This window comes from Microcaecilia unicolor, chromosome 3 (assembly GCF_901765095.1).
Source record: "Microcaecilia unicolor chromosome 3, aMicUni1.1, whole genome shotgun sequence".
Lineage (NCBI taxonomy): Eukaryota > Metazoa > Chordata > Amphibia > Gymnophiona > Siphonopidae > Microcaecilia > Microcaecilia unicolor.
In genome coordinates, this window is record NC_044033.1 from 52,470,252 (window position 1) to 52,480,004 (window position 9,753).

The following is a 9,753-nucleotide window of genomic DNA, read 5'->3' on the forward strand; positions in this document are numbered from 1 at the left end:
TTTTTAATTTTTTTTAGCAGTGCTGCAACTTTAAATACCACCACATCAGTGACTAGTTTGTTTTGAAGGTGAGGTGCTGACCTACAATCCTCTCTTTATATCTGGGTGAATTAATTGGTTTTGGAGCTGGAATAGAATAAAGCAAGTCCAATGGCAGAAAAATATCTTTTTAATTTGGAGGCAAAGCTGCTGCATACCTTTTAGTCTGAACACCTAAAGTGTGTTAGATTTTGCACACAAATTAGCTTGGCTTTAGTGTACAATTTTGTGGGCACCAAAGTAAAAATGAATTTCACGCAAAAGTTAATTCTTCACAAAGCTTTAGGTAGACAGAGTGCATTTAAATCTTATGGTAATGAAAATGTTAACTATTCAGAGCAGCTGCAGAGAAGTTTGCAGAAGACCAAAAGGCTGGGTACAACACTTTTTAATTTCTTATATACTGCCTGTAATGCTGAAGGCTATCGAAGGAGTGTATATTTAAGTACAGAGCGTATTTTTCTGTCCCTGGAGGGCTCCCAATCTGAGTTTGTACCTGAGGCAATGAGGTTTTAATGCAAGGGGGCTGAGAAACAATAAAAAGTCAGCTCATTCTTTGGTTGGTTCCATTTCTCCTCTTTACTGTACCACATACAGGACCTGCACCTCTTCTGGCTTCCTTGCAGAGGAGAAGCTGAGAGCGTAGACGTGCTGAAACAAAGAAATGCTGAACTGCTGACAAAATTGATATTTGCAAAGCTTGTGCATCAGCTCTTTGATTTGTATGCACATACATCTGCCCATGTGCTGGAATGCTATTCTGAACGTAAATAACTGTATGAACAGAACAGTATTCCAGCACCTGCGTGGATCTATGAGCAAGCAACATCGGGTGCCGATATAAATTCCTGTGACCAAAATTTAGCCACTGTGAGCATGCACCTTGCAAGTTCTCCCATGTTAATGTACATTTGTTTCTACACAGCCTATTGTATTTGCTTATTGCATTTGGGGAGCTATTGTTTGTTTTACATTTGCATTAGGAAAGCCTCTGCTGGGCTTTAACACAGAATCCTAACGTTTCCACATCATCCCACAAATATCCCTTTTTATGACAGTAGACATTTAAGGCATGGTACTCACTCACTAGTTGCCAAAAACACCAGTAATGAACCCAATCTCTGCTTCTGCATGAAACTATGGCAAATATAAACAAAAATAATTCTATTCTGAGGTTGTTTACATTGCTTGGACAGTTTCATGTATATGAGAATTCTTCACCAAAACAAAAATTCACAATTTTTAAATTGAAAATGAGTTAATCCAACTACGTTCACATCACAAAAATATGTAAGTGAATAAAAAGACATGAAATAAAGCTTTAGGCCAATATTTGCTTCTATAAGCCACACTAAGCTGATATCATCATGCAGTGATGTGCGAGCAGTGTAGTCACACAGGGGAGCCAGGGGTGCAAAAAGACCGGCACAGCGAGCAGGGCAGGGGTGCTAGGGACCGTGTACACACACACGGCATGATTCTGGCTTACTGTAGGACGTGCTCAGGCGTCCTGCAGTAAATTCCAAATCGGTGCATGCTAAAAAAATATTTGGGATTTTTTTGTTGAAGTGGGCACATCGGGGGGGGGAGAGAATGGGCATTTCAGCATTAATCAACACATCCACATTACCATGCGCTGATTATCACAGGATTACCACACGATCCCTTACTGCCTACAAAATAGGTGTTGGTAAGTGCTCCCACAGTAATTTGTTCGGTTTCGTTGTTAGTCGGTTGTAACTGTTAACTGGTTATGTTTCACCAGTTTAGTTTTTAACCACTTTATTCTTACCCAGTCTTATTTTTGACTGTTTTCATTATCTTATTACCTTACTTTTTACTAGTGTTTTTTAAACTTTTTTTTAAGCTCTAGATATTTACAGATTCTGTTTTTTTAAACATTTTAAAATGGTGCTTCATGGTTCTTTCTTCCTTTTATATGCGTTTCAAAGTATATAGTCTAGTTTTCGTGTACAGGATTTCCCTCATCAATTGCACCAGGACATACACTGTTACCTTACACAGAGGTAGGTGTGTGTTTTAAAGTTTCATGTCCGTCCCTTTTATCAGTCCATCTCATAGTAGTTATACTTTCACCCCGTATGTTTATATTATTATTATTATATATGTTTTTTAGCTTATATATTTATTTAAAAATAAGACACACACTGTCTGTATCACTAGGTGCAATTATTTTATGCTGGAAGGTCCCCATGCTGCTATTTCATCTTACAGTCTCTGTCATATAAGGTGTATTCCTTTTTTTTTTTCTTTGCATTGTTTTATATTATATATATATCTTCTATGGGATTTAGATACAATTTTATGATACAGAACAATTTATGCAGTCCACCTTTAATACTTGTGTGTTTTTAATTCAAGAGTGTTCCTTATTGTAGTCTTTATTGAAATTTCATAATACATTTATAATATGATGATTGTTCTTATGGTCATGTTCACTTTCATACACAGTTTCTCTGTTGACCCCTGAAGCAGGCGGTTGCGTCCGCCGAAACATGGACCTGTGTCAGGTCATTCATCTGGTGCTGCTGAATAAAGGACTTTTGCATATCGTCTCCCAGGCTTGGAATCAGTTTGTCACCCTCTGCTCTTGTGTTGACTCCTAACACTTCCATACCCACTCTCTGCCCAGGCCAAACACCCTCAGACAAATGTTAAAAGATACAAGAAAGCATAGTTTAATGCGCAGTAAAATGCTTTCACGTGTTTGTGCAGTAGCCTGTTAGCACCTTCTAACTGCACGTTAAGGGCTTAACACCCTTTAGTAAAAGGGCCCTTTTACCAGGCTGCTTACCTAGAAACCCAACATCTCAAACATGATAACGGTTACAAAAAAAATTTGCACAAATGCACAATTATTGCCAACAGTCTGTACATCAGTTCAGGGTAGCGGCCTGAAAACCAGGGGGGACCAGGTTTAATTCCCACTGCAGCTTCTTGTCACTCTCCCTTGCCCCAGGTATGAAATAAGTATCTGTATTTAATATGTAAACTCTTTGACTGTAACCACAGAAAGGTGGTATATCAAACCCTATCCCCTTTCCCTGTAGTACAAAATGAGGTTTTCTAGATTAAATTCATGCGAGTAGTTTTGTCCAAACTGATAAAGCTAGATCTCAAAATTAAATTAAAAAAGGATTTAAGCATACTTAGATCCTCTGCATCAAGAAATGGATCTGAGCACTAAAGCAACTTTTCAGTAAGGTGCAAAATACTACTACTACATTTGATATGCAGCATATACTTTAGAATGCATGGTTTTACGACTTGTACAGTTCCGATCACACTAATTTTATATAAACCTTTTAAAAAGGAAAAACATTTCTGAAAAGTTCATTCAAAATCATCTTCAGATAAATGTAACAGTATGCCTGTTTGGTCCTGTATCCTTTCTTGATTAGCCTGTAAATAAAAAAAAAGGGGGGGAGGAGTTAGTTTTGCTTGTTTTTCTTAAATTTAAAATCAGAAACATCGCTAACACCCTAGAAAGCTTTATGTCAGGATAGCAGGAATTCATTACTACACACACCTGCATGTATCTCACTACTGAAACACATACAGGTTTACCAGCTAAATAATGTAAACAGAAAAATGTACAATAAAACTAAGTCTGATGATCCCAGAAAATCTTTACTGGGACCTTTGTAGGTCTATGTGCTTTGACAATGAACCTCCACATCACTCTGCTAACACCATTCCTACAGTAAAGCCCAGTGGTGGCTGCTATCAGGCTGTGGGGTGCAGTGCAGCAGCGGAGACAGAAAAAGCCTGTAATAGGGAAATCTGGATAGTGCAAAGTACAGGTAGATTCTGAAGGAAAAACTGTTCCAGTCTGCCAAAGACCAGGTACTAGGGAGCAGATTTACCATTTGACAGGACAGGGATCCTAGGCACAAAACAAAAGCAACAAAGGAGTGGCTTGACAAGAAAAAAATAAATGTCGTTGAGTGGCCCGGTCAAAGCCCAGACCTGAATCCAATAGAAAATCTACAGCAAGACATGAAGACTGCAGTCCGCAGACAACTCCAGCCAACCCAGAAGAGCTTGAGCTATTCTGCCAACAACTGGCAAAACTGTACCATCCCTCTATGCAAAGCTAGTAGGCATTTATCTAAAATGACCCACAGTCATTATTGCTGCAAAAGTAATGAGTTTAGGGATGTGAAGATTTATGCAATCGAGACTTTTTGGTTTCTTATTCTTCTTAATTACTGTTCCTTCACATTGAAAACATAGAATAATGCTATACACATCAGTGAACAAAACTCCTATATTTTGAACTGTATTTTTTCCCGCATCAAAAAGGTGAAAAAAAAAGTACCAGGTGTGAAGACTTCTGTAATAAATAAATAAAAATGACTGTTTCTGGTTTATCATACATCACCAAAACCTCTCTCTGCTGTGGTGGATTTCTAGTCACATTCTTAGGATGCAGCTAGAGAATGACACAGGGGCAGAGACAAGGACAAATTCTGTCTCCGTGTCATTCTCTGTGATCATAAACGTCTATATAGAGAAGTGGTCGCTGTATTTTATTTTATCAAAGCTATACCATTAAAGTAATGAAGTTTGTGAAATAGACATTTATTTTTTTGTATTTAATAAAGTTAGAGCTATTTTGGCTCATTTAGCCTAGTGACAGTTTTTAAAAGATCACTGTATCTGTGGCTGATTGATATTATTGCATGGCTGGGGTTTGGAATAGCCAAAAGCTATTTTAAAAAAAAACCCCAATGGCCAATCACAACAGATTCTCTAATGCGACTTTGCTACCCTGTTGTAATTAATAGTTGTGGATATTTTCATTTTCTAGGTTGTCACCATTTAGTGCTCCCCTTTCATTTGTTGAGTATATTTGTGGGGAAACGTTTCCCTGTTTTTTTTTTAATTTATTTAAAAAAGGTTTGGACAAATTCCTGGAAGAAAAGGCCATAGTCTTTTATTGAGGCAGACCTAGGGGGAAGCCATTGCTTGCACTGGGATTGGTAGCATGGAATGTTGCTACTAATTGGTTTCCTGCCAGGTACTTGTGACCTGGATTGGCCACTGTTGGAAGCAGGATACTGGGCTAGATAGACCATTGCTCTGACCCAGTTTGGCTATTTTTATGTTCTAATAATCAACTATTATGGGTCTGGAGGAGTAGCCTAATGATTAGAACAGAAGGCTAAGCCCACTGACATTCCTTGGGACTTTGGGGTAGATGCACTAAAACCATCGCTAAAGCCCTTTCCTTACCAATTCCTTAGTGAATTGGTAAGCAACAGGAATGCATCAAGGAAATCGCATGCAAATGAGCTGGTTGCTGCTAGCTCATTTGCATAGGATTTCCTTCCAAGTTAGTCGGCCATCTGAGCATGCGCAAAGCAGCCAAGCGTTATGCTGGCTGCTCTGCGCATGCCAAGGACGTCCTTTACTAAGAAAAAAAAAGTCTCCATAATCGGGAGATGAAAGGGCTACAAGGAGGCTCCCGATGCTGCTGGCAGCTATCGGCGGCTTCTGCTCCGGCCGCCTTGCTCCTTTCTGTCTGCCCCGGGGTGTTAGCAGCACGTCTGATGCCCCACCTCCAGGTCTCTCAGCCAATCGCAGTGTGTTCAGCTGTCACTGGTATCAGCTAAATGCGCTGTGATTGGCTGAGAGAGACCTGGAGGAGGGGCATAATCAAAAGAGACGTCCAAATAGTTTTTTGATTTGGACGTCTTCGGCACTAGAAGGACACCCATCACAAAAAAATCTGGGGGAAAACCGTCCAAGTGCTCGTCAGGGACGTCCTTTTTTGTTTTGTTTTGTGAAGGACGTCCATGTTAGGCACTTTGGAAGGACGGCCCTGACGAGCACTTGGACATTTTTTTTTCCTGATTTTTTTTTTTTTTTGGGGGGGGGGTTAAATTTATAGAAGTTTTTAGAGGCGAATAAATCCCGCACAGCCCCAACGAGAGGTAGTGCATCTCATTACAGTACGATATATACACATTATAATAATAATTTGCTCATCTGCATTCCGTTTCGTTAGCTTATACTGTGATAGGAAAATGCCCTTTAGTGCATGTCCTGGTTTACTACTTGCACATTAAACTACTACTTGACATTTCTAAAGCGCTACTAGGGTTATGCAGCGCTGTACAATTTAACATAGAAGGACAGTCCCTGCTCAAAGGAGCTTACAATCTAAAGGACAAATATACAGTCAGTCAAATAGGGGCAGTCTAGATTTCCTGAAAGGTATAAAGGTTAGGTGCCGAAAGCAACATTGAAGAGATGGGCTTTGAGCAAGGATTTGAAGATGGGTAGGGAAGGGCCTTGGCGTAAGGGCTCAGGAAGTTTATTCCAAGCATAGGGTGAGGCGAGGCAGAATGAGAACCCACGTTAATGGCTCATTAAGTTTAGTGCATCTAGCCCTTTATTGTAAATCCTCAGAAGACAGGGAATATATTTACTATACCTGAATGCATCTTGCCCTGAATTACTGGTGAAAAAATACCGCTAAATTACAAATTTATGGAAAAATTATTTTCGAGCTAAGAAAATCTTAACTCCACCACCTTTCAGAAGTACTGTGGTTCCTGTATTGCATCCCTCTAAGTCTGATGACAAACTTCCAAAAGTTGGTCACTATTTCCAATTGTTTCAGCAAAAGCTAAGAACTGTGGTGAACAATTCAGAAGACAGCGAGACAAAACAAATCTCTTGTACCAGAGCCAAAACAGACTGCATAGTAACATGAAGGCCTGAATTTCCTCCAGGTCTACATGTTATCTTCTCACTCGCACTAGCCTTTAATAATAAAAGCCCAACGAACCAGTGGTATTTGTGCTACCCAAGCATACACCCTTCGTTATCCCCAATAACCATATCACAGCTCACAGAATTCTACTGCATAAACGCTTATTACCCTAGTTATCATGTCGCAAGCTTTGGATATTGCAAGTTTGTAGCATCTGAAGTCTTTGGCACACTCTGTGACCCCACAAACAGAAGATACAATCCAAGAGGCCTGGACACGTGCTGAGCACCATTAGCTGAAGCGCTGCAACAACTGGTGAAGGGCAGGCTGATTGCACAGCATGCACCGACCACTGCTGGCAAAAAGCACATGTCTGGAGACGGACGATACTGCCAGGGAGAAAAACCGCATGATCGCGGGTGTCCGCACTGCACCTTAAGGGGTCATCTTTGCCAGATCATTAGAACTCAGGGAAAGGGGAGTACCGGCCAGATCGCCGTTGCCTCCGAAAACACCTGTCTTAACTTCCGCACTCTCAGGCTAAATCCAACTTCTTCTGCATCTCTATCAACTTGTGCTGCAGCCTCCTCTTCCGCCAGTCCAGGTACTTCCTGCGCATGCGGCTGGCCTGCCACCCAACAAGCACTCCAGCAGCAAAGGCGAACACCACGGCCACCTCCACCCCGCGCGTGGACAATTCCACCATCTCCCTCTCTACTCTCTAGAGGCCAAAGCCGCCTGGCCGCAAGGTCAAGGTGTGCGCCTGCGCAGAAGTCAAATGTTCGTCGCCCCAAAGCATAAGCTCCGCCCCCAGCCGTGCGCACTGTGTCACGCGCTGAAAATTGAGAGCCAACGTGACGTGACGAATAGCGTAGCTAACCGCACCTTGTAGTCCCTCTAACCCTTAGAGGCTCGAAATAATTGCAGTGCCAAACATGCGAATAACCACAAAGACAAGGCTAGAGGGAGTAATAAATATAATTTCCACAGAAATATTATTGTTCTATAGCACTTCATACTTGATTAAAATGTATTTGAGTCAAACACAAGAGTAGGAAGAACTGTTAAAAATACAGTACTAAGTCCGCAAGGATCCAGGGCATGATTTGGCAGGTGAGGAGCCTGGCTGGCTCCTCCAGGCGCTCTAAAAGAGCATCTTATGAAGGGCAGATCGTCCTATAAAATGATAAGGCATCCTTCGTGAGTCTCTCCAGACAGTATGTGAAAGGCAGGATAGTCCACTAAAAATAGGGTGAGTCAGCCCCTTAAAAGTGCAGGGATGAGAGAATCAGAAACACTGGAATAGCACCCAACCTATGATCTGTACTTTTAGGGCTAAATTCTATATTTGGCGCCAAAGAAATTGGCATGAATGGAAAATGCGACTAAACGTATTCTATAATAAGCCACGCCTAAAGTTAGGCGTGGTTTATAGAATACGTGTAATGCCGTACATATCACTAAAATTTCAGTGCAGCCTTTACACCAATGAAACCCTGGTGTAAATGCTCATGCCTAACTTTAGGTGCGGAACAGGTTATTCTATAACACTGTGTGTAAATTTTAGGAATGCCCACAACCCGCCCATGCTTCTCCCCCTTCTGACATACGCATGATAGAATTTATGCAGACTATATAATACACTTAGTGAGTAGTGCACGTAAACTCTAATTAGTGCCGATAATTGCTTGTTAACATCCAATTGTCGGCACAATTCATAATAACATAGTAACATAGTAGATGACGGCAGAAAAAGACCTGCACGGTCCATCCAGTCTGCCCAACAAGATAAACTCACATGTGCTACTTTTTGTGTATACCTTACCTTGATTTGTACCTGTCCTTTTCCGGGCACAGACCGTATAAGTCTGCCCAGCACTATCCCCGCCTCCCAACCACCAGCCCCGCCTCCCACCACCGGTTCTGGCACAGACCGTATGAGTCTGGCCAGCACTATCCCCGCCTCCAAACCACCAGTCCCGCCTCCCACCACTGGCTCTGGCACAGACCGTATAAGTCTGCCCAGCACCATCTCCGCCTCCAAACCACCAGTCCCGCCTCCCACCACCGGCTCTGGCACAAACCGTATAAGTCTGCCCAGCACCATCTCCGTCTCCCGCCACCGGCTTTGCCACCCAATCTTGTCTAAGCTCCTTAGGATCCATTCCTTCTGAGCAGGATTCCTTTATGTTTATCCCACACATGTTTGAATTCCGTTACCGTTTTCGTTTCCACCACCTCCCGCGGGAGGGCATTCCAAGCATCCACTACTCTCTCCGTGAAAAAATACTTCCTGACATTTTTCTTGAGTCTGCCCCCCTTCAATTTCATTTCATGTCCTCTCGTTCAACTGCCTTCGCATCTCCGGAAAAGGTTCGTTTGCAGATTAATACCTTTCAAATATTTGAACGTCTGTATCATATCACCCCTGTTTCTCCTTTCCTCCAGAGTATACATGTTCAGGTCCGCAAGTCTCTCCTCATACGTCTTGTAACGTAAATCCCATACCATTCTCGTAGCTTTTCTTTGCACCGCTTCAATTCTTTTTACATCCTTAACAAGATACGGCCTCCAGAACTGAACACAATACTCCAGGTGGGGCCTCACCAACGACTTATACAGGGGCATCAACACCCCCTTTCTTCTGCTGGTCACACCTCTCTCTATACAGCCTAACAACCTTCTAGCTTGGGCCACCGCCTTGTCACACTGTTTCGTCGCCTTCAAATCCTCAAATACTATCACCCCAAGATCCCTCTCGCCATCCGTACCTATCAGACTCTCCCCGCCTAACACATACGTCTCCCGTGGATTTCTACTCCCTAAGTCCATCACTTTGCATTTCTTTGCATTGAATTTTAATTGCCAAACCTTAGACCATTCTTCTAGCTTCCGTAGGTCCTTTTTCATGTTTTCCACTCCTTCCGGGGTGTCCACTCTGTTACAGATCTTAGTATCATCCACAAATA

The 9,753-nt window shown here is 42.0% G+C and overlaps 1 long non-coding RNA gene across 1 annotated transcript; it reads right to left on the reverse strand.

Moving 5' to 3' along the window:
• Positions 1-411: 411 nt before the first annotated feature.
• LOC115465453 lies at positions 412-7,307 on the reverse strand. Its single transcript, XR_003941416.1, has 2 exons — positions 6,953-7,307; positions 412-3,462 (listed from the first exon to the last, which is right to left on the reverse strand). It is a non-coding gene; the product is annotated as an uncharacterized LOC115465453 (long non-coding RNA).
• Between the last annotated feature and the right edge of the window lie 2,446 nt (positions 7,308-9,753).